This window comes from Hyla sarda, chromosome 2, assembly GCF_029499605.1.
Source record: "Hyla sarda isolate aHylSar1 chromosome 2, aHylSar1.hap1, whole genome shotgun sequence".
NCBI classification, from domain to species: domain Eukaryota; kingdom Metazoa; phylum Chordata; class Amphibia; order Anura; family Hylidae; genus Hyla; species Hyla sarda.
This window is the reverse complement of record NC_079190.1, coordinates 31,348,282-31,374,749: the sequence shown is the minus strand read 5'-3', so window position 1 is coordinate 31,374,749 and position 26,468 is coordinate 31,348,282. Positions and strand designations below refer to the sequence as shown.

At 46.3% G+C, this 26,468-nt stretch overlaps 1 long non-coding RNA gene across 4 annotated transcripts in view; it reads left to right on the top strand.

Annotated features, from left to right (window-relative positions):
* LOC130358348 (uncharacterized) overlaps positions 1–26,468 on the top strand; it is a 43,103-nt gene that overhangs the window by 12,668 nt on the left and 3,967 nt on the right. Inside the window, exons 1-3 of one of the 4 annotated variants that reach the window (XR_008889482.1) lie at positions 17,785–17,799; positions 17,885–18,083; positions 18,179–18,755. This is a non-coding gene — a long non-coding RNA (uncharacterized LOC130358348). Of the gene's footprint in view, positions 1–17,784; positions 17,800–17,884; positions 18,084–18,178; positions 18,756–21,568; positions 21,584–23,538; positions 23,554–26,468 lie in introns of those variants that run through there. The other 3 variants (XR_008889483.1, XR_008889485.1, XR_008889484.1) reach the window with 3 other exon arrangements.

Below are 26,468 nucleotides of genomic sequence, written 5' to 3'. Positions count from 1 at the left end.
GATAAGCAGGACCGTCTTGGCAGCACAGTGGGATGGGAAACCGTCACTAGTTCGAGTCCCAGGGTGGACATAGTGTTGTGGTTAATCTTTACTTTTCTGGAAAAGCTGTTGAGTTGCCCATAGCAACCAATCAAATTGCTTCCTTCATTTTTCAGAGGCTTTTTCAAAAATGAAAGAAGCAATCTGGTTGCTATGGGCAACTCAGAAACTTTTCCTCTGGACAGGTTTTGATAAATCTCCCTCTATGGGGGAGATTCATCAAGACCAGTGTAGAGGAAGAGTTGTGCAGTTGTCCATAGCAACCAATCAGATTGCTTCTTTCATTTTTCACAAAGCCTCTGCAAAATTAAAGAAGCGATCTGATTGGTTGCTATGGGCAACTCAGCAGATTTTCCTGGAAAAGTTTCTGAGTTGCCCATAGCAACCAATCAGATTGCTTCCTTCATTTTTCAGAGGCCTTTTCAAAAATGAAAGAAGCAATCTTATTGGTTGCTATGGGCAACTGCACAAATCGTCCTCTACACTGGTTTTAATGAATCTCCCCCATAGAGGGAGATCTATCAAAACCTGTCCAGAGGAAAAGTTTCTGAGTTGCCCATAGCAACCAATCAGATTACTTCCTTCATTTTTCAGAGGCTTTTTCAAAAATGAAAGAAGCGATCTGATTGTTTGCTATGGGCAAATCAGCAGCTTTTCCCCATAGACCACAATGGGCCTACTGGTTTCAATGGGCAAAAAATCACAGAGTTAATGCACTAGACACAGTTCTCTATACCATTAAAGGGGTACTCCGGTGAAAACCTTTTTTCTTTTAAATCAACTGGCTCCGGAAAGTTAAACAGATTTGTAAATTACTTCTATTAAAAAATCGTAATCCTTCCTGTACTTATTAGCTGCTGAATACTACAGAGGAAATTATTTTCTTTTTGGAATGCTCTCTGATGACATCACGAGCACAGTGCTTTCTGCTGACGTTATAATAATAATAAGTCTTTATTTATTTATTGTTGTCCTTAGTGGGATTTGAACCCTCTCCAGCTCCACTATATCTTTCTTGTACACTGGTGCCCAGTACTGTACACAGTATTCTATGTGAGGTCTGACTAGTGATTTGTACAGCGGTAGCATTATTTCCTTGTCGTCGGCATCTATGCCCCTATTGATGTACCCCATGATTTTATTTGCCTTGGCAGCAGCTGCCCGACACTGATCACTACAGCTAAGTTTACTGTTACCTAAGGCTCCTAAGTCTTTTTCCATGTCAGTCGTCCCAAGTGTTCTCCCATTTAATACATAATCCCAGCTCAGATTTTTCTTCCCCATGTGCATTACCTTACATTTATCAGTGTTGAACCTCATCTGCCACTTCCCAGCCCAAACCTCCAACCTATCCAGATCTATTTGTAACAGTGCACTGTCCTCTATAGTGTTTACCGCTTTACAGAGTTTGGTGTCATCTGCAAAGATTGCTACTTTACTATTCAACCCCTCTGCAAGGTCATTTATGAATATATTAAATAGGACAGGACCCAAGACGGACCCCTGTGGTCCCCACTAGTAACAGTCACCCAATCAGAATAAGTACCATTAATAACCACCCACTTGCACACATTCTCCCCCAGCCCAAACCTTCTCATTTTATGCACCAACCTTTTATGTGGAACTGTATCAAATGCTTAGGAAAAATCTAGATATATGACATCCAGCGATTGCCCCTGGTCCAGTCTGGTGCTCACCTCCTCATAAAAGCTGATCAGGTTAGTTTGACAGGACCGATCCCTCATAAAGCCATGCTGATATGGAGTCATACATTTATTTTTATCAAGATATTCCAAAATAGCATCTCTTAGGAAACCCTCAAACAATTTACATACAACAGAGGTTAAACTAACAGGTCTATAATTCCCGGGGTCACCTTTTGACCCCTTCTTAAATATTGGCACCACATTTGCCATGCGCCAGTCCTGGGGAACAGTCCCTGTCACTATAGAGTCCCTGAATATTAAAAATAGCGGTCTGTCTATTACATTACTTAATTCCTTTAGAACATGGGGGTGAATGCCATCTGGACCTGGTGATTTGTCTATTTTGATTTTTTGTAGGTGGCACTGTACTTCTTCCTGGGTTAGACAGGTGACCTGTACTGGGGAGTTTACTTTATCACACTGTATTTCACCTGGCATTTCATTTTCCTCAGTGAATACAGTGGAGAAGAATTTGTTTAGTATATTTGCTTTTTCCTGATCCCCGTTTATAATTTCTTTGTCATCATTTTTTAAAGGGCCAACACTTTCATTTTTGACCTTTTTGCTATTTATATAATTAAAGAACATTTTGGGGTTAGTTTTACTCTCTTTGGCAATGAGTCTTTCTGTCTCTATTTTTGCGGCTTTTATCTGTTTTTTACATATTTCAAATTTTTCTCTATAGCTTTTTAATGCTTCTTCACTGCTGTCCTGTTTTAGTAAGTGAAATGCTTTATTTTTGTCATTTATTGTCCCCTTAACATTTTTATTCATCCATATTGGTTTTCTTTTATTTCTGACCCTTTTATTCCCATAAAGTATATACATCTTACAGTGAAAATTTTAGATATTTTTAAAAGTCTCCCATTTAGTGTCAGTATTGTTCTTTTTGAGGGAATTATCACATTTTATATTGTTATGGGCTTCTCTGAGTTGATCGAACTTTGCCTTCCGAAAGTTCATTGTTTTTGTGGCCCCTCGAGAGATTCCCTTATTGAAGAACAAGTTATAATGTATTAAATTATGATCACTATTTCCTAGGTGTCCATCTACTTGCACATTAATTACTCTGTCAGGTACGCTGGTAAATATTAAGTCTAGTAGGACGCCTTCTCTGGTCGGGCCCTGCACCATTTGGGACATATAATTGTCTTTATCTATAGTCAGAAACATGTTTCCTTTAAAGTCGAAGTCGGCCCAGTTCTCCATGAACCCAAACCCCTCCTTCCTACACCAGCTTCTGAGCCACTTGTTTACCTCCCTGATCTCCCGCTGCCTCTCTGGTGTGGCTCGTGGTACTGGTAGTATTTCAGAAAATATTACCTAGAAGCTCCTTGCCTTAAGCTTGCAGCCTAAGTCCCTGAAATCCTTTTTAAGGACACTCCATCTACCTCTTACTTTTGTCATTGGTGCCAATATGTACCATGACTGCTGGGTCTTCTCCAGCCCCACCCAGCAACCTGTCAACCCGATCCGCGATGTGCCGAACTCGAGCGCCAGGAAGACAACACACTGTTCGGCGATCCCGGTCTTTGTGACTGATCGCCCTGTCTGTCCCCCTAATAATTGAGTCCCCCACCACTAGTACCTGTCTGGCCTGCCCTGCTCTCCTCCCTCCCTCCTTACTGGAGCAGACACCCCCCTGGGGGTCAGAGACAGAGTCCTGCTGCAGTACTGCTAGCTCTGAAATGGCATCCCCCTCATCTGCCAACCGGGCAAACTTGTTGGGGTGTGCCAGTTCAGGACTAGCCTCCCTGACACTTTTCCCTCTACCCTGTTTTCTAACTGTAACCCAGCTAACTGCCTGACTGTCCTGCACATTCGTCCCACTATCCTCCCCCACCTCTACCCCCGAGAGTACTTGCTCAGTGAGCAGGAGACTACTCTGCGGGTTGTCAATGCATCTCAGTGTTGCCAGTTGCTCCTCTAGATCCAGGATCTGGGCTTCTAAATGAGCAACTCGCACACATCTCGCACAACAATATGCACCTTCAAACTGTTGTTCAAGGATTGCATACATTGTGCAAGATGCACACTGGACTGCCTTTTCCAACATGGAGGTCATACTAGATTTGGGGATTGCAAAAATTAACAGAAAAGAAAAAAAATAAAATATTTCAATTTAAACTTCCTGAATTTAAAGTCCCTTAATTTTAAGTCCCCTCACTTTTATACTCACTCACTTGTATGCTTCACACTCTTGTATACAGACAAACAATCGCTAGCTCAACATAGTGTATTTGCTTTATATTTATCACAACCACAACCACCTCTCTTCCGCTGCCTGGAAGTGAATTCACTTTAGTGAAACTTTTTTTTTTTTTTCATTTACACATCCGAATTTAATGAAAAGTCATCAAAGACCTGTGGGGTGCTAAGACTCACTGGACCCCTTGGTACATGCCTTGAGGGGTGTAGTTTCCAAAATGTTATGCCATGTGGGGGTTTTCTGCTGTTCTGGCACCATAGGGGCTTCCAAAATGTGACATGCCCCCCAAAAAGCATTTCAGCAAAAATTCACTCTCCAAAATCCCATTGTTGTTCCTTCCCTTCTGAGCCCTCTACTGCACCAGCCAAACACTTGACATACACATATGAGATATTTCCTTACTCTAGAGACATTTGGTTACAAATTTTGGGGGGCTTTTTCTCCTATTATCCTTTGTAAAAATTCGAAAAACTGGGTCTACAAGAACAAAAAAAATTGAGATTTAGAATTTCCTCCTTCATTTTGCTGCTATTCCTGTGAAACACCTAAAGGGTTAAAACACTGACTGAATGTCATTTTGTATACTTTGAGGGGTCCAGTTTTTTATAATGGGGTCATTTGTGGGGTATTTCTAATATGAAGGCCCTTCAAATCCACTTCAAAACCTGAACTGGTCCCTGAAAAATTCCAATTTAGAAAATTTTGTGAAAAATTGGAAAAGTGCTGCTGAACTTTGAAGCCCTCTGATGTCTTCCAAAAGAAAAAACCTGTCAACTTTATGATGAAAATATAAAGTAGACATATTGTCTCTGTGAATCAATATATAATTTATTTGGAATGTCTGTTTTTGTTACAAGCAGAGAGCTTCAAAGTTCGAAAAATGCTAAATTTTCAATTTTTTCATCAAATTTTGGAATTTTTTACCAAGAAATTATGCAAGCCTCAACAAAAGTGTACCACTAACATGAAGTAGAATATGTCACGAAAAAACAATCTCAGAATCAGAATGAAAAGTAAAAACATCCCAGAGTTAATAATGCTTAAAGTGACAGTGGTCAGATGTGCAAAAAATGGCTGGGTCCTTAAGGTGAAAATGGGCTGGTTCCTTAAGGGGTTAAACCCCACTGGCATTTGACAGATCTTTGGAACAGTGGGCTGTGCAAATGAAAAATTTTCATTTTTCTTTTGGCAGACCACTGCTCAAAAAAAATCTATCAGACACCTGTGAGATGTAAATGCTCACTGCACTTCTTATTAGGGGTGTAGTTTCCAAAATGGGGTCACATGTGTGTGTGTGTGGGGGGGGGGGGGGAGTCACTGTTCTGGCACCATGGAGGCCTAAACGCACATGGCCTTCAATTTCAGCCAGATTCTCTCTCCGAAAGCCCAATGGTGTTCCTTCTCTTCTGAGCCCTGTAGTTCACCCGCAGAGCATTTTACATCCACATGTGGGGTATTTTCTGACTCAGAAGAATTGGGGTTACAAATTTTTCGGGGCTTTTTCTCCTATTACCCCTTGTGAAAATGATAAAATTGGGGTAACAACAGCATTTTAGGGAAAAAATATATATATTTTTTTATTTTCACCTCCAACTTTAACTAAAATTTGTCAAACACCTGTGGGATGTTAAGGCTCACTATACCCCTTGTTACTTTACGTGAGGGGTGTAGTTTTCTAAATGGGGGTCACATATGGGTGTTTTTTATGTTTATGTCAGAACTGCTGTAACTACCAGCCACCCCTGTGCAAATCACCAGTTTAGGCCTCAAATGTATATGGTACACTCTGTTTACACTAACATGCTGGTGTAGACCAAAAATTTATCTTTTCTTAAGGGGTAAAAGAAGAGAAAAAAAAATTGTAACCCAAAACTGTTGCCTTGAAATATGAGAGGGCTCCAAAGTGAAAGAGCACCATGTGCATTTGAGGCCTAAATTAGAGATTTGCATCTACCACCAAATTACCCTACGGCAGTGCTTCCCAAATAGGGTGTCTCCAGCTGTAGCAAAACTCCCAGCATGCCAGGACAGTCAATGGCTATGCCGATGTTCTGGCCCCTGTATCACCCGTCATTATGCATGTAAGTTTGCTGACAGCAGGGTGCCGCAACCGAGATCACGGGGGTCCTTTGGAGAGGGGATAAGATGTCTTGGTGCGTAGTACCCCTTTAAGAGGGAAAAACATGATATATATTTAACCCCAACCCAAATGTACCTTATTTTTATTTTCTACCTAAGGTACATAAAGACCGAAAAAAAAACACCTGGTCGTCCGATAGTTGCCAGATGTTTATCTGAATATATAGACCATCAGTTACAGAAATGTGTGGACTCTTTACCAGCATACCTCAGAGATAAATGGGCGTTTATTAACCCTATGAAAGATATCATACGGGAAGAGGACTATATGTGGGCAACACTAGATGTTGCTTCATTATATAGTAACATCCCACATGACAGAGGAGTGGAAGCTGTGTGATCTTTTTTAGTGGAAGATCCCTTGATGCCCATACATCAGAGGAACTTCATTTTGGAGGCCATTAAAGGGGTAGTCCAGTGTTGGAAAAACATCCCCTATCCCAAGGATAGGGGATAAGTTTCAGATTGCGGGGTGTCCGACCGCTGGGGGGCCCCGTGATCTCCTGTACGGGGCCCTGGCTCGCTGGCCAGATAGCGCGTGTTGACTAGTGTTGAGCAGCATAGGCCATATTCGAATTCGCAATATTTCGCATATATATGGACGAATATTCATCATATATTCGCTAAATTCGCATATTCGTAATATTCGCGTAATATTTTCGCATATGCGAAAATTAGCATAAATGAAAATTCGCATGTGATAAAATTACCATATGCGAAAAATTTGCATAAGCGGAAATTCGCATATGCAAATTTTCCCACAAGCTGGAAGCAGAGAGGGGTGATCACTGTGATGTGTACTGTGAAAAAAAAAAAAAAAAAAACAATATTCGTAATTACAAATATATAGTGCTGTATTCGCGAATATTCGCAAATTCGCGAATATGCGATATTCGCAAATAAAATTTGCATTGCGAATATTCGCGAGCAACACTAATCCTGATTTCAAATCAAACCATATGGTCTAATATGAAAAACTGATACATGTATGCAGGTATCGGTACCTACTATAGTGATGTAATCATTTATAACATTAAAACCATATGGAGTAGACCTTTAGACCGGGAACATACTTTTTCATAGTACAGTGACCCCCCCGACCTACGATGGCCCCAACATACGATGATTTCAACATACGATGGCCTCTCAGAGGCAGCATCAACATACGATGGTTTTGTATGTCGGGGCCATCGCATAAACGGCTATCCGGCAGTGTAGACTGCTTCAGCTGCCACCGGATAGCCGTTTACGGTGCCCCGTGTGGTCCGCTGACGATCACTTACCTGTCCTCGGGGCTCCGGCACGTCCTCTTCGGGATCCCCTGCATCTTCGGCGCTCTCCATCGTCGTCATCACGTCGCTGCGCACCCTGTCCCGTCATCCAGTAGGAGCGGCGTGCGTAGCGACATGATGGCGGTGACAGAGAACGGCGATGGAGAGAGAGGATGCCGGGGAAGCAGAGGCCTTGCCGGAGCGGCGGGGACACCCCGGGGACGCGGCGACAGCGATGGAAGACGACATCCCGGGCAGCGGTGACGAGCGGTGACGGTCCGGAGCGGCGGGGACAGGTGAGTATAACCTCCAATACCAGTGGTCTTCAACCTGCGGACCTCCAGATGTTGCAAAACTACAACTCCCAGCATGCCGGGACAGCCTGGAGGTCCCCCGGTTGTAGACCACTGTCCTATACTTTACATTGCACGGATCCCTCAACATACGATGGTTTCAACAAACAATGGTCCATTTGGAACGGATTACCATCGTATGTTGAGGGACCACTGTATACATGCACAGTATGTTTAGGCAGTGGGTAGGAATATGTTTAGTGGAACTGTCATTTCTCCAAATGTTCTAAAACATTTTTTGATCAGTCGGGGTCTCAGTGTTGTGACCCCCACCAATCATTAGAGAGAACAGACAGAAGCAGTCTCTCATTGATCCTGCTGCCCCATTATAAGTTTATGGAGCCATCCTGTAAAAAAGGACAAAGATTGCCAAAAACTGAGGCTTAAAACGCACCACCGCACGCTTCTTCTTGTTTGCTCTAACGAGCACCGAGACCCCGACCGATTGCAAACTTTTGACACAACTCTGTGACATGTGAAAAGTTTTTATAAATGACAGATATACTTTAGATGTAGCATTGTTTCAGTGGCATAATGTACACAGGGCTGGTGCACAGATTCTTGTCTAGAAAGTCGAAGGTGCATTTTGGTGCCCCCCAGCCTGCTACCCTCCTCTGACCCCAGAGCGGAGATTCTGTGCACAGCAGGAGCCGACTGATGTGGCATTAATGGCAATACATATACAAGCAGATTCTGACGAAAGAATTAAAATGTTCATTCTTTCTGCGGAGTCCGGAATTTGAATTTCCGCAGCAGGATTTCACCGAAAATCAGTGCAGTGCGTACATTGCTGCAAAATCTCTTTGAAAACAATGGAAGGCTGCTGCACCCTATTTTCTGAAATTTTCAGAAATTCCGTAGTGTGTATTGGCCTCACTCCCCTAGCTCTACCCATTGCATGCAATGTATGATTTCCCAATCTGAGTGGAATTTTTCCATACAGTCAATGTGCCCTTTAGGCTAGGTTCACACTACGGAATTTCTGGGCAGAATTTCTGACGGAGATCAAGCCGGCGGCACTAGGACCACGCGGAGTGCATTGCTGTCCGCATAGATGTCAATAGATTTCCGACCAGATCTCCCAAAAGATCCACCCAAAAATGCATTGCCGTCTATGGGGACGGCAATGCAGTCCGTTCGGTCCTACTGCTGCCGGCTAAATCTCCGGCAGAAATTCTGCTTAGAGATTCCATAGTGTGAACCCAGCCTTAGGGTATGTTCACATGTAGACAATCTGCTGAAGACCCATTGAAGTCCATGGGTAGCAGCATAATAAGCTGGTGATTTTTTGTTGTGAAATCAGTTATGAAGCACAATTTCTGCAGCAGATTATCTGCGTGAGAAAATATCCTAAAGGTCCGTCCACTTTGCTGAATCTCCACCTGGAGATGTTCCCAGGAAGAAATGTTAGTTGCAGGTACCGATGGTAGGACAATGCAGATGTGCGCCATCCATAGACGGTAATGCAGTTGGAATTCCGCCATCAAAAATGTACCTGTTCATTACTTTTGGTGGTTCCTGAATTTTGAATTTCCACTGTGGAATTTTCAACTGCAGAATTTCAGCAGTGTGGACAGTGCAGCAGAATCCCATTGAAAACAAAAAAAGTGGAATTTTTCTTCACCAAAACCCGACAGTTCTGAGCTGTCGGGGAAATGACTGAAAACCGAGTGAATCCTACCCCCATCATGGAACAGGGTCTGTTCCATGTTGGGGGTAGTAGTACAGGGGCAAAGGGGTTGATCGCATCGGGTCTCACTTCTGAGACCCGATCCGATCAAAAGTTATTAAGCAGGGGAGCGGGCGGCATGGTCCGCTCCCCAGCGATGTACGATGTATTTTACTTTAATTTTCAAATTCCCCGCCGGGATCCCTGCGGGGTTCTCAAATAGAAGAGCTGCGGTGGGGAAAGATATATAGAATCGCTGGGGGGAATGTATATGTCTGGCTCCCCACAGCTTCTATATATCTTGTCCCCCGCCGTGCTATCATATACCCACTGCAGCGCATATATATACGTATGCCCCCCGCACAGCGCAATCATATGCCCCCAGCAGCGCATGTTATATATGTCCCCCGCACAGCGCATGTTATATATGCCCCCCGCACAGCGCATGTTATATATGTCCCCCGCACAGCACATGTTATATATGCCCCCCGCACAGCGCATGTTATATATGTCCCCCGCACAGTGCATGTTATACTGTATATGTCCCCCGCACAGCGCATGTTATACTGTATATGTCCCCCGCACAGCACATGTTATATATGTCCCCCGCACAGCGCATGATATATATGTCCCTCGCACAGCGCATGTTATATATGTCCCCCCGCACAGCGCATGTTATACTGTATATGTCCCCCGCACAGCGCATGTTATACTGTATATGCCCCTCGCACAGCGCATGTTATATATGTCCCCCACACAGCGCATGTTATACTGTATATGCCCCTCGCACAGCACATGTTATATATGTCCCCCGCACAGCGCATGTTATACTGTATATGCCCCTCGCACAGCGCATGTTATATATGTCCCCCCGCACAGCGCTATCATATGCCCCCAGCAGCGCATGTTATATATGCCCCCGCACAGCGCATGTTATATATGCCCCCGCACAGTGCATGTTATACTGTATATGTCCCCCGCACAGCGCATGTTATATATGCCCCCGCACAGCGCATGTTATATATGCCCCCGCACAGTGCATGTTATATATGTCCCCCGCACAGTGCATGTTATACTGTATATGTCCCCCGCACAGCGCATGTAATATATGTCCCCCGCACAGCGCATCTTATACTGTATATGCCCCCCGCACAGCGCATGTTATACTGTATATGTCCCCCGCACAGCGCATGTTATACTGTATATGCCCCCCGCACAGCGCATGTTATATATGCCCCCGCACAGTGCATGTTATACTGTATATGTCCCCCGCACAGCGCATGTTATATATGTCCCCCGCACAGCGCATGTTATATATGCCCCCGCACAGCGCATGTTATATATGCCCCCGCACAGTGCATGTTATATATGTCCCCCGCACAGTGCATGTTATACTGTATATGTCCCCCGCACAGCGCATGTTATATATGTCCCCCGCACAGCGCATTTTATACTGTATATGCCCCCGCACAGTGCATGTTATACTGTATATGTCCCCCGCACAGCGCATGTTATACTGTATATGCCTCCCGCACAGCGCATGTTATATATGTCCCCCGCACAGTGCATGTTATACTGTATGTGTCCCCCGCACAGCGCATGTTATATATGTCCCCCGCACAGCGCATGTTATATATGTCCCCCCGCACAGCGCATGTTATACTGTATATGTCCCCCGCACAGCGCATGTTATATATGTCCCCCGCACAGCACATGTTATATATGCCCCCCCCGCACAGCGCATGTTATATATGTCCCCCGCACAGCACATGTTATATATGTCCCCCGCACAGCGCATGTTATATATGTCCCCCCGCACAGCGCATGTTATACTGTATATGTCCCCCCACAGCGCATGTTATATATGTCCCCCGCACAGCGCATGTTATATATGCCCCCGCACAGTGCATGTTATATATGCCCCCCGCACAGTGCATGTTATATATGTCCCCCACACAGAGCATGTTATATATGCCCCCCGCACAGCGCATGTTATATATGTCCCCCGCACAGTGCATGTTATATATGTCCCCCACACAGCGCATGTTATATATGTCCCCCACACAGCGCATGTTATACTGTATATGCCCCCCGCACAGCGCATGTTATACTGTATATGTCCCCCGCACAGTGCATGTTATACTGTATATGTCCCCCACACAGCGCATGTTATATATGTCCCCCGCACAGCGCATGTTATATATGTCCCCCGCACAGCGCATGTTATACATGTCCCCCCGCACAGCGCATGTTATATATGCCCCCCGCACAGCGCATGTTATATATGTCCCCCGCACAGCGCATGTTATATATGTCCCCCACACAGCGCATGTTATATATGTCCCCCGCACAGCGCATGTTATATATGTCCCCCGCACACTGCATGTTATATATGTCCCCCACACAGCGCATGTTATATATGCCCCCCGCACAGCGCATGTTATATATGTCCCCCGCACAGCGCATGTTATATATGCCCCCCGCACAGCGCATGTTATATATGTCCCCCGCACAGTGCATGTTATACTGTATATGTCCACCGTACAGCGCATGTTATATATGTCCCCCACACAGAGCATGTTATATATGTCCCCAACACAGCGCATGTTATATATGTCCCCCGCACAGCGCATGTTATATATGTCCCCCGCACAGCACATGTTATATATGCCCCCCGCACAGTGCATGTTATACTGTATATGTCCCCCGCACAGCACATGTTATATATGTCCCCCGCACAGCGCATGATATATATGTCCCTCGCACAGCGCATGTTATATATGTCCCCCCGCACAGCGCATGTTATACTGTATATGTCCCCCGCACAGCGCATGTTATACTGTATATGCCCCTCGCACAGCGCATGTTATATATGTCCCCCCGCACAGCGCTATCATATGCCCCCAGCAGCGCATGTTATATATGCCCCCGCACAGCATATGTTATATATGCCCCCGCACAGTGCATGTTATACTGTATATGTCCCCCGCACAGCGCATGTTATATATGCCCCCGCATAGCGCATGTTATATATGCCCCCGCACAGTGCATGTTATATATGTCCCCCGCACAGTGCATGTTATACTGTATATGTCCCCCGCACAGCGCATGTTATATATGTCCCCCGCACAGCGCATCTTATACTGTATATGCCCCCCGCACAGCGCATGTTATACTGTATATGTCCCCCGCACAGCGCATGTTATACTGTATATGCCCCCCGCACAGCGCATGTTATATATGTCCCCTGCACAGTGCATGTTATACTGTATATGTCCCCCGCACAGCGCATGTTATATATGTCCTCCGCACAGCGCTATCATATACCCCCCGCTCAGCACATGTTATATATGTCCCCCGCACAGCGCATGTTATATATGTCCCCGCACAGCGCATGTTATATATGCCCCCGCACAGTGCATGTTATACTGTATATGTCCCCCGCTCAGCACATGTTATATATGTCCCCCGCACAGCGCATGTTATATATGCCCCCGCACAGCGCATGTTATATATGTCCCCCCGCACAGCGCATGTTATACTGTATATGTCCCCCCACAGCGCATGTTATATATGTCCCCCGCACAGCGCATGTTATATATGTCCCCCCGCACAGCGCATGTTATACTGTATATGTCCCCCGCACAGCGCATGTTATACTGTATATGCCCCTCGCACAGCACATGTTATATATGTCCCCCGCACAGTGCATGTTATACTGTATATGTCCCCCGCACAGCACATGTTATATATGTCCCTCGCACAGCGCATGTTATATATGTCCCCCCGCACAGCGCATGTTATACTGTATATGTCCCCCGCACAGCGCATGTTATACTGTATATGCCCCTCGCACAGCGCATGTTATATATGTCCCCCCGCACAGCGCTATCATATGCCCCCAGCAGCGCATGTTATATATGCCCCCGCACAGCGCATGTTATATATGCCCCCGCACAGTGCATGTTATACTGTATATGTCCCCCGCACAGCGCATGTTATATATGCCCCCGCACAGCGCATGTTATATATGCCCCCGCACAGTGCATGTTATATATGTCCCCCGCACAGTGCATGTTATACTGTATATGTCCCCCGCACAGCGCATGTTATATATGTCCCCCGCACAGCGCATCTTATACTGTATATGCCCCCCGCACAGCGCATCTTATACTGTATATGTCCCCCGCACAGCGCATGTTATACTGTATATGCCCCCCGCACAGCGCATGTTATATATGTCCCCCGCACAGTGCATGTTATACTGTATATGTCCCCCGCACAGCGCATGTTATATATGTCCCCCGCACAGCGCATGATATATATGTCCCCCGCACAGTGCATGTTATACTGTATATGTCCCCCGCACAGCGCATGTTATATATGTCCCCCGCACAGTGCATGTTATACTGTATATGTCCCCCGCTCAGCACATGTTATATATGTCCCCCGCACAGCGCATGTTATATATGTCCCCCGCACAGCGCATGTTATATATGCCCCCGCACAGCGCATGTTATATATGCCCCCGCACAGTGCATGTTATACTGTATATGTCCCCCGCACAGCGCATGTTATATATGCCCCCGCACAGCGCATGTTATATATGCCCCCGCACAGTGCATGTTATATATGTCCCCCGCACAGTGCATGTTATACTGTATATGTCCCCCGCACAGCGCATGTTATATATGTCCCCCGCACAGCGCATGTTATACTGTATATGCCCCCCGCACAGCGCATGTTATATATGTCCCCCGCACAGTGCATGTTATATATGTCCCCCGCACAGTGCTATCATATACCCCCCGCTCAGCACATGTTATATATGTCCCCCGCACAGCGCATGTTATACATGTCCCCCCGCACAGCACATGTTATATATGTCCCCCGCACAGCGCATGTTATATATGTCCCCCCGCACAGCGCATGTTATACTGTATATGTCCCCCCACAGCGCATGTTATATATGTCCCCCGCACAGCGCATGTTATATATGCCCCCGCACAGCGCATGTTATATATGCCCCCCGCACAGTGCATGTTATATATGTCCCCCACACAGAGCATGTTATATATGCCCCCCGCACAGCGCATGTTATATATGTCCCCCGCACAGTGCATGTTATATATGTCCCCCACACAGCGCATGTTATATATGTCCCCCACACAGCGCATGTTATACTGTATATGCCCCCCGCACAGCGCATGTTATACTGTATATGTCCCCCGCACAGCGCATGTTATACTGTATATGCCCCCCGCACAGCGCATGTTATATATGTCCCCCGCACAGTGCATGTTATACTGTATATGTCCCCCACACAGCGCATGTTATATATGTCCCCCACACAGCGCATGTTATATATGTCCCCCGTACAGCGCTATCATATACCCCCGCACAGCACATGTTATATATGTCCCCCGCACAGCGCATGTTATATATGTCCCCCGCACAGCGCATGTTATATATGTCCCCTGCACAGCGCATGTTATATATGTCCCCCGCACAGCGCATGTTATATATGTCCCCCGCACAGTGCATGTTATATATGTCCCCCGCACAGTGCATGTTATTTATGTCCCCCGCACAGCGCATGTTATATATGTCCCCTGCACAGCGCATGTTATATATGTCCCCCGCACAGCGCATGTTATATATGTCCCCCGCACAGCGCTATCATATACCCCCGCACAGCACATGTTATATATCTCCCCCGCACAGCGCATGTTATATATGTCCCCCGCACAGCGCATGTTATATACGTCCCCCGCACAGTGCATGCTATATATGTCCCCCGCACAACGCATTTTATATATGCCCCCCGCACAGCGCTATCATATACCCCCCGCACAGTGCATGTATGGGGGACATATACAGTATAACATGGGGGGGAATATATAACATGCGCTGTGTGGGGGCATATATAACATGTGCTGTGCGGGGGGCATATATAACATGCGCTGTGCGGGGGACATATATAACATGCGCTGTGCGGGGGGCATATATAACATGTGCTGTGCGGGGGGCATATATAACATGCGCTGTGCGGGGGGGGGGCATATATAACATGCGCTGCTGGGGGCATATGATTGCGCTGTGCGGGGGACATATATAACATGCGCTGTGTGGGGGGCATATATAACATGTGCTGTGCGGGGGGCATATATAACATGCGCTGTGTGGGGGGCATATATAACATGTGCTGTGCGGGGGGCATATATAACATGCGCTGTGCGGGGGACATATATAACATGCACTGTGCGGGGGGCATATATAACATGCGCTGTGCGGGGGACATATATAACATGCGCTGTGCGGGGGACATATATAACATGCGCTGTGCGGAGGGCATATATAACATGTGCTGTGCGGGGGGCATATATAACATGCGCTGTGCGGGGGGGGCATATATAACATGCGCTGCTGGGGGCATAGGGCATATGATTGCGCTGTGCGGGGGACATATATAACATGCACTGTGCGGGGGACATATATAACATGCGCTGTGCGGGGGGCATATATAACATGTGCTGCGGTGGGTATATGATAGCGCTGTGCGGGGGACATATATAACCTGCGCTGTGCGGGGGACATATATAACATGCGCTGTGCGGGGGGCATATATAACATGTGCTGTGCGGGGGGCATATATAACATGTGCTGTGCGGGGAGGCATATATAACATGCGCTGCGGTGGGTATACATAACATGCGTTGCTGGGGGCATATGATTGCGCTGTGCGGGGGACATACATAACATGCACTGTGCGGGGGACATACATAACATGCGCTGTGCGGGGGACATATATAACATGCGCTGTGCGGGGGACATACATAACATGCGCTGTGCGGGGGACATATATAACATGCGCTGTTTGGGGGGCATATATAACATGTGCTGTGCGGGGGGCATATATAACATGCGCTGTGCGTGGGGGGGCATATATAACATGCGCTGTGGTGGGTATATGATAGCGCTGTGCGGGGGACATACATAACATGCGTTGCTGGGGGCATATGATTGCGCTGTGCGGGGGACATATATAACATGCGCTGCGGTGGGTATATGATAGCGCTGTGCGGGGGACATACATAACATGCGTTGCTGGGGGCATATGATTGCGCTGTGCGGGGGACATATATACAATTTACCGTGCGACACAATTTCCAACCCGTGGGACACAAAAAATGTTTCCCGTGCGACACATTAGTAAATTAGGGAGAAAAATACACGGAGTAAATGAAGAAACACTCAGAGATAAACCCGACACTCTTAGTAAATGAGGGCCAGTGAGTTTTGGCACCTCAGGGTCACCACTCCCCGAGGCACAGAAGTACCTTGGCCTTCAACCCCCTCAGCCTCATGGAGGGAACAGGTCACATCGGGGCAGCCATCGAGCTGATTCCTCAGAACCCGGAATGCCCCGAGGCACCTGCCCCCTCCATGCAGCATCCATCCTACATCAATGGCAGAGACTAGACCACTGATAAGAACAGATACTACACTTGATCTTAGCCAAAAGGCCATAAATGTGACACGTGCTGTATGCCGCAACTATGCAAATATATCGCTGCGGGCACATGTTATGTTGGAATCAATAGGGTAATATGAAATGCCAGACACTAATGGGGTTTTCTTCATCCTCTTATGGTCTTATCAAATCTGTGGGATGCCGAGAGCATGTTTTTTTTATTTTTTTTTAATTAAATGAAGTTTTGGTGTTTTTCTTCCCAATGTTTTTAATATAAATTCTTGGGTCACATGATGAAATAATCACATGACTCGTAATGAGAAAAGCCAGGGGGAAAATAATAATAATATAATAATAATAATACATATTGGGGGAGATGTATGAAAACCTGTGCAGAGGAAAAGTTGCCCAGTTGTCCATAGCAACCAATCAGATCGCTTCTTTCACTTTTCAGAGGCCTGTTTAAAAATGAAAGAAGCGATTTGATTGGTTGCTATGGGCAACTGGTCAACTTTTCCTCTTCACAGGTTTTAATAAACTAACCCCCCCCCCCCCCAGTGTTTTTTTGTAAAAATGCCACAAAGATGGCAGAGAAAGGAAATGTGGGGGGCAGTAAACAAGAATTGCGTCTGTTCCTAGGCTTAGGCTGGGATTAAACACAACTTATGTGTTGCGTTTTTCAAAGCCCACAGTGCTTTATTTTTGGTGTTCCCCCCCTTTCGACAGACGTCTGTCCAGCTGTTGCAAAGCTACCACTCCAAGCATGCCATGGGTATGCTGGGAGTTGTAGTTTTGCAACAGATGGACAGCCACAAGGGATCAGTGGTGATGTATGTCAATCTAGGACCATGGTGTCTGATCTTGAACTGACAGCAGGAGCCACGACGACTTTAAATCAATGGCTGCCGGGACGTCTGATGAGTGACATCCTTTGCTCCAGTAGCGCCATTTTAATAAAAAATTGCCCAAAATCACTTAGATAACAGTCATATAGAATATATTAGAAATCTTTTTTGTTTTTCAGCCAATCAGAGAGCAGCACTACTGAAATAGAACTCCCAGGAGGTAACAGCGTGTCACACATGTGATGTCATAACCATTGTCCACTAGAGAGCAGCACTGAGCAGATATAACACGGCTCCTGCTCATTCTTCATCAGTGAGGGGCCGGTGCTGGACACTGTAGGGACCGAGAATGCAAAGTCATATACACTACTGTGACTGGTAAGTATCACATTGTTGTGTCCAAAAGGTCTTTAGTGCAGTTCAATGTGCTTTTCTATAATAAACATAATCTCTCTTTTGTTTTCCTATCTTAGATGCACTATTTCCAGGATGTGGAGTAGCATTTCCGGACCTACAGCAAGACGTTGGATGAAGACGTAGATTTCCAGACCTACAGCAAGAAATTGGATGAAGGCACAGCCCCTCAAATCACGCACATACACAGACACATTGGCCCAAATTCTAGAGGTAACCTCCTTTAGTATGCCCAGAGGAAGGGCAGTACAGTAGCCATGGATTCCCTACAGGTTTCCTCCCCTCTGGAGGTTTTTCCTGTCCTGAGTTAGTTACTGTTCGCTCTTTGTGAGTGATGGAGGTTACATAAAATCCCTACACAAACATTTTAATATATAATAAATAAAGTTCCCCTTTTTAAACCAATCCTTAACTTGTTTGACTCATTTATTTTATTTGTGTGTGAAAAATAGTGTTAGCAATATGGAGATGACAAGTGTCCAAAGCTGCTCTCCTGCCCGATCTACATAATGCGGTGCGGAGAAAGGCAACTTATGCCGGGTGGTACAGTTGCCAAGGCAACCATAGGACACCCAGCAAGTTCCATGCATGAGCCTTTTTCTGATGAACGGGACCCTAGGAGAGCGGAGGAGGCAGGTGAGAAGACCTCCATCCACCATTTTGAATGATTACCAGATCGCCACAGGTGATTTGTTCCTGGAATATAATGCCTGCATTGCCGCAATTGCCATAATCTGCTTTGATCACGGCATCTGAGGGGTTAATGACAAACATTAGAGCGATCATTGATGAATGACACTACTGGCAGGTCCCTGGCTGCCAGGACCTGTCATACATGATGCAAGCACCGCTCCATTGTTTGCATCATGTACAGGGTGTAAATAGGGTTGCCACCTTTCCCTCAGAAAAATACCGGTCATGGGTGTGGTTATGTGGGGGGTGGAGCTACAAAAGGGGAGGGGCCAGATTGCACAGGGGCTGAGAAATCAGGGGTTTAAGAAATGGCACGGGGGATGGGAGGGGGGTTTAAGAAATGGCGTAGGGGGTTGGAGGGATACAACATATATGCGGGGGGAATTTTCCTAAAGCACACAAAAAATTTACATTTAGAGAATACCTACCAAAACCCTATTTATGCCAGCGGCGGCAGTATTGGTGGTGCGCGACAGCAACGCTGGCTCTCTCTGATGACGAGTGACGTCCCCCTGCGCAATGTCAGATAAACAGGCTAATCAGACAGTATCACACATGACAGGATTAGATACACAGGCTCAGCTCACAGTATCACACATGACAGGATTAGATACACAGGCTCAGCAGACAGTATCACACATGACAGGATTAGATACACAGGCTCATATCCCACATGACAGATTTGGATATACAGGCTCAGCAGACAGTATCACACATGACAGGATTAGATACAGAGCGCAGCAGATAGTTTCACACATTAAATCAGTGTTTCCCAACCAGGGTGCTTCCAGCTATTGCAAAACTACAACTCCCAGCATGCCCGGACAGCCAAAGGCTGTCTGTGCATGCTGGGAGTAATAGTTTTGCAACAGCTGGAAGCACCCTGGTTGGGAAACACTGCATTAAATACACAATTTTGCAGAGAGGTCTCACCAGTCTCTTGTCTTCACTTTCTCCTTTCCCCGGGCGGCTCCAGATTAAGGAATGTCCGGGGTTGAGGAGGAATGGGGTGGGCAAATATTTATCCCATGGGGCCACATGAGAAACTAAAAATATTGTAGAGGGTCGGGTAGTTTTTCCCCAGATTAGGCAGCATTGTTGTCCCCCAGATCAGTATAGATGTCCCCCAGATCAGGCAGCATAGTTGTCCCCCAAATTAGGAGCATAGTTGTCCCCGAGATCAGGCAGCATAGATGTCCCCCAGATTAGGCAGCATAGTTGTCCCCCAGATTAGGCAGCATAGTTGTCCCCCAGATTAGGCAGCATAGTTGTCCCCCAGATTAGGCAGCATAGTTGTCCCCCAGATTAGGAGCATAGTTTTCCCCCAGATTAGGAGCATAGTTGTCCCCCAGATTAGGCAGCATAGTTGTCCCCCAGATTAGGCAGCATAGTTTCCCCCCAGATTAGGCAGCATAGCTGTCCCCCAGATCAGGCAGCATAATTTTCCCCCAGATTAGGAGCATAGTTGTCCCCCAGATTAGGCAGCATAGTTTTCCCCCAGATTAGGAGCATAGTTGTCCCCCAGATTAGGCAGCATAGTTTTCCCCCAAATTAGGCAGCATAGCTGTCCCCCAGATTAGGCAGCATAGCTGTCCCCCAGATTAGGCAGCATAGCTGTCCCCCAGATTATGAGCATAGTTGTCCCCCAGATCAGTATAGTTGTCCCCCAGATCAGTATAGTTGTCCCCCAGATTACGAGCATAGTTGTCCCCCAGATCAGTATAGTTGTCCCCTAGATTAGGAGTATAGTTGTCCCCCAGAACAGTATAGTTGTCCCCTAGATTAGGAGCATAGTTGTCCCCCAGATCAGTATAGTTGTCCCCTAGATTAGGAGCATAGTTGTCCCCCAGATCAGTATAGTTGTCCCCCAGATTAGGCAGCTTCTTCCCCCCCCCCCCCCACACACATATATATACACACACACACACATATATATATATATATATATATACACACACACACACACACACATATACTGTATACACAGACACACATACACACAGACACACAGACACATATACACACAGACACATATATACACAGACACTCACCCGCCCTGCGCAGCAGAGGAGACAGGATACACGGCCTCTCCTCCTCTCCCCTCTCTGCTCTGCCTATGGAGGGTTGTAAGACTGCACGGCAGAGAAAAGGCGGGGGAGGGGGAGAGAGGAGACAGGAGGTGCACGCCCCCTCCCCAGCACTGTACAGTCTCTCCCTGTCACAGGCTGGTGGTGTCAGACCTGGGCATTGTACGGCCGGACAGTCAGGGGGCTTTGTGTCGGGGGCTGAAACTGTAGTGCGGCAGCCTGCAGGTCACAGGCAAAATGTAGTTGCCGGTCATGAAAGAAGTGCTCTTCTGGGGATACTGCTCAGTCCGCCCCTGTCAGTGAATGAAAAATACCGGCCATTGCATGGCCGGTATTTTTCATCCAAACTTACCGACACAGCCCGGAATGTAGATGAAAATACCGGCTGTGCCGGTAAAATACCGGCAGGGTGGCAACCCTAGGTGTAAATATACATCCAATCACATCAGGATGTACTTTTACAGGGTCCACCTACTCCATTTTGATTGTAAGGCTATGCTGACAAGGCCGAATGTCCACACAGAAAATGTATGTGCGGATAACCTGAAGATAGTGGAGCGGTGTCAGAATATGCTGGCGCTAAGATTGCTCAGAAATTTGCTGCCTCGTAGGGGGAAATTTATTTCTGAGCAGAATACACAGAAAGAACAGACGTCTATTCTTTCTGCGGATGCAGGGATTTAGGTATTCAGAACTACTGCCCAGGCTGATTGATGTCATTCACCTTTTCCGGCCCACACCCCTTCTCTCTTCCCCCCCTCCCCCTTCCCCTCCCGTTTCAGTCTTATGTTCATCATCATTATTTTATTATTATTTTTATTCTTATCTACGTCTTTCACCTATATATATATTATGCTTTGTCTTGTATGCCTGTCATGTGTGCAATGATTTTTGCGCACAAGTATGTGCTACGCTATTATTATTATTTTTTGCATTCTATTGGGGGGGCCCCCATCTTACTTATGTATGCATATTCTATATATATATATGTATTTGTTTGCACATGTGTCGTTATTGTATGTGCACTTATATATTATATTACACATCTATTGTGGTGTATCACCTTCAATAATGGGGGATTTACACTGTTCTATCAGCATTTCCACCACTTTTATTTCCCCTGTTGTTCACTAGTGTTGAGCGGCATAGGCCATATTCGAATTCGCGAATATTCGCGAATATATGGACAAATATTCGTCATATATTCGCGGATATTCGCGTTCTATTTTCCCATATGCAAATATTCGCGTTTGCGAAAATTAACATATGCGAAAATTTACATATAAGAAAACCTGTGCAAGTAAAGATTCACATATACGAAAATTAGCATATGCAAATTTTCGCATATGCGAAAATTCGCGCACCAGTCTCACACAGTAGTTTTAGAGCCTTCTTTACACCACACAAGCTGGAAGCAGAAAGGGATGATCACTGTTATGTGTACTGTGAAAAAAAAACAAAAAAAAATAAACGAATATTCGTAATTACGAATATATAGTGCCATATTCGCGAATTCGCGAATATGCGATATTCGCGAATAAAATTCGTATTGCGAATATTCGCGAGCAACACTATTGTTCACACCATCCCCTGTCCCTTTATGTATACCTCACTATGTTCCATATTGTCCTCATTCTTTCACTCACACAGTTTATTTACTTTCATCAGCCTTGTGTTTTTTCTATATATACAAGTGGGCAGTTCCTTATATATATATATATATATATATATATATACTTAATTTCTCATTTTTTTCTGTTTAGTTACGATCGCGGCCATCTTTGTGTGGTCTCATTTCCCTCTAGTGCCGAAATCACCTGTGCATGGGATAGGGACCCCCACACCCCCCACCAATAACCCTTTTACAAGTATTATATAAATAAGACAACAGACTTTTGGAAGAAAGGCCACGGCCGTTTATTGAGGTTAATTAAATAATAAATAAATAATTTAATAAACCTTTAATAAATAAATAAATAATTTAATAACTACCATCAAGAAATTACTTTTATAACCCGAATTATAAACACCATAAACATCAGCTGTCCACCCAGAGGAATCTGGGTGACACCCCCACTGCTAACATAAAAAACTGTCCACCACGAAGGTGACAACCTCAAAAACAGCCGTGACAAGGGAGGGAGGGTGGGCGAGATGGTACCTCTTCTTCTTCTTTCAGCAGACTGAACTCACCCCCGAACTGGCCGGGTATATATCGCACTCAGGATTCCCGCCGTAGGAGAGGTCACCAATCAGGAAGAGATCCCAGCTCCCAGTCTGCCCAGCAACAGCCGGCCCTGCAAGAGAACTCAGCACCACAGTAAGTAAATGTTAACTCCTAAGGTGCCAATAACTTAATTACAGGATTACTAACTCTGCCTGACCTCTCTGAACTGAGGGGGGGGGGGGGGGAATGGGGGCCCATCCCATGTGGCCCTTACGTTATCCTCCAGGGCCCTTGACACATGCGCAGTATGCGCCGAGGCAGCCATTTTGGGGGAGTTTATTATCCTATGCCATATCTGACATAGACGCCATCTTTATGTAGCCCTGCACTCTAGAACTTAGACTACCAGCCTCGCTTTTTACACCTTCAGTGCCGCGGCGTCCTACCTCATTTCTGGTACACAGCACTTTTCCTTTACACAAAACAGGTGCGTTACTCTGTTCTTATTGGTTTACATCCATATAAATATTCTAGTTTTTGACCACAAACCACACTCCTCGAGAAATCCCGGATGCGGGCGAAACGCATCGGAGACTCATAGCAGGGGTAGGGTTCAGTCCGGTATCTATATGTCCTTTGTCTTCCATTTTGCTCAATTGCCACTTCTTTTGTGCACTTTTGTTTCTTGTACCAAACACATCCCATGTTATGTTTTTCAATATCACTGTTATTTTAGCACGTTGCACTTTGCTTAGTTATACACTGTGTGATATTTTTCACTCATGCAAGAAGTGTTTACAGTTTTTCAGCACTTGCACTTTATCTTTAGTTCTGCAGTTTGGGCCATACTATTACAATACGTTTTTTTGCAGGGACGTGCACAGACATTTTGGAGGGCAGGGGCTCAAGTAAAAAAAGAGGGCACTTTTCCCTCCCACAGACTGTGGTAGATAGCCTGAAGCGAGAACACCCCTTTCGCTGGGCTACTGACTCGTTTAGGTATCTAGGGATTCAGGTTCCCAGACAACTGTCCAGCGCCTACTCTTTCAATTTCCTTCCCCAGCTATCTACCGTAGAGAGGGATCTTGAGAGATGGTCGAGGGGAACGTTCACCTGGGTAGGCAGAACTAATATCCTCAAGATTAATATTCTCCCCAGGTTGTTATACCTGTTTCAGACAGTGCCGATTGCTATCCCCGCCTCCTACTTCCGTAGGCTTGACAGATTGTTTACTAGGTTCATCTGGGCCGGGCGACCGTCGAGGATATCCAGAAGAATTTTGATGAGGCGAAAGCAGGCGGGTGGACTGGCAGTCCCAGACTGTAGAGCCTACTACATAGCAGCCTCCTTGCCACGATACCTGGACTTCCTCCACGGCCGCACGACCAAGAGATGGGTGGGTCTGGAACTCTGCGACGTGGGGCCCCTAGTCTTGGCCTTTCCCTGGCTCCCGCGTGACACGATTCCACCAACCACTCTCAGCGCCCTGCCTTGGGTGTGGAGGGAGCTTCTGATTGTACTGCGGCACTGCCTGCACACCACTGGTCTCCTAAAACCTGATGGCCCCCTCACCCCCTTGTTGGGGAATCCTCGCTTTCCGCCGGGCCTCACGAGCTCCTCTTTCCTAGGGCTGACCGATCCCCCGACCCTCCCCCTGAGAGTCTTCTTGACGGGGACACAACTACGTGCATATACTGAACTGGTACCTGACCACTTACAATCCCCCGCTAGATACATGCAATACATGCAGCTCAGACACTTTGTCAACTCTGATGGTGGTTCCCTCCATCTGAGTAGGCCCCTCTTGCCCTTTGAGGTGCTGTGCACTTCCACTTCCCCAGTCCCCCGAGCAGTCTCTCAGATATATGGCCTTCTGCTTGACGCGATGGCCCAGGAGCCACCTCGATACACGGGGGCATGGGAGGTGGAACTGGGCACTACCTTTGCGGCCTCAGACTGGACGGTGGCATTATCCCTCTGCCATAAAATGTCGATTTCCTGTAGGGCCCAAGAGACAAATTATAAAATCATCTCTAGATGGTACAGAGTGCCGTCTGTTCTGAATAAAATGTACCCGACGTTGTCGGCAAATTGCTGGCGATATGGGGGAGATGTGGGCACCATGTCCCACATACGGTGGTCATGTCCATCCCTGGGCCCTTTCTGGGTGACAGTAGTCTTGCGCATACTCAATATAACGGGGGTATCCTATCCCAATGATCCTAAGGTTCTGCTGCTGTCGATTCTGCCGTCGTCCCGCTGGACCCCGGCCAACAAATCAGCACGCTTCCTGTTGATAGCAGCCAGGTCGGTGATCCCCCGGCGCTGGAAAACTAGCACCCCGCCGACAGTGTCTGACTGGTATATGGAAATTCTTTTTATTTGTCGCATGGAGGAGCTGATGTCGGACTCAAGGGGGACAACCGACAGTTATAGTGCGATATGGGGCCCCTGGCTGACCTTCCTGGAATCCCCTCTATACAGGATAGATTGAGTTGAGGTGATGGTGGGCTTCTCTTCTCCGGCTGCAGCTCTTGGCTCATACACCCCTAGCTCTCATTCAGTTTCTGATGGACGAGTGGTCTGGTCAGGATCAGGTCAGTGACTTTGTTCCTGTTTTTTCTTTATTGTGATTTGTATTTGTTTTCTCTCCTTGTTTTCCCTCTTTCTGTTACCTGTTTCCTTCTGCCTTCTTTTTCTGTTCTCTCTGTTTGGAGCTCCTCTGTCTGCCCGACTCCGGGTTCCTACTGACAATCAGAGCTTCACTCACACTCTTTACTTCCACTCTCTTTGTGCTCACAACTTGCTACGCACAACTGAGAGTGCACATCCTGACCTTTCTGAAGTAACACTCCCGAATTTTGCATTTACGTGCCTGCTGTATATTACGGTTGGATTGTGTTCTCCTGACTGATTATGTTGCTGACTTTGTACTGCACAGCCATGTATTTCTGTCTTTAGCAACCTTTAATAAAGTTGTGTTTTGAATATAAAAAAAAAAAAAAAAAGAGGGCACTTTTCATAATTTAAAAAATGTCTGCCAGACTTAATGGGCAGATGTGCTGCGGCCCAGGGACACAGTGGACTCCCGCTGGGCCTCCTCAACATTCCTAGCCCCCATAAAAGTTGGTGTTTTTGTAAAATCGAGTCAAGAACAGTTTCTATGAAGGTCTGCCATGTGTATATACACATTGGCTGTGCTGTCAGTCTTATTTACAGAAAACATGTGACAGCTGCCCTATAATATACTGTATTATAGAGGAGATTCATCAAAACCTGTGCAGAGAAAGAGCGGTGCAGTCACCCATAGCAACCAATCAGATCGTTTTGCAGAAGGATTTTCCTCTGAAAAGGTTTTAATAAATCTCCCCCTATATGCCCCGGTCTGACCTCTATATGACA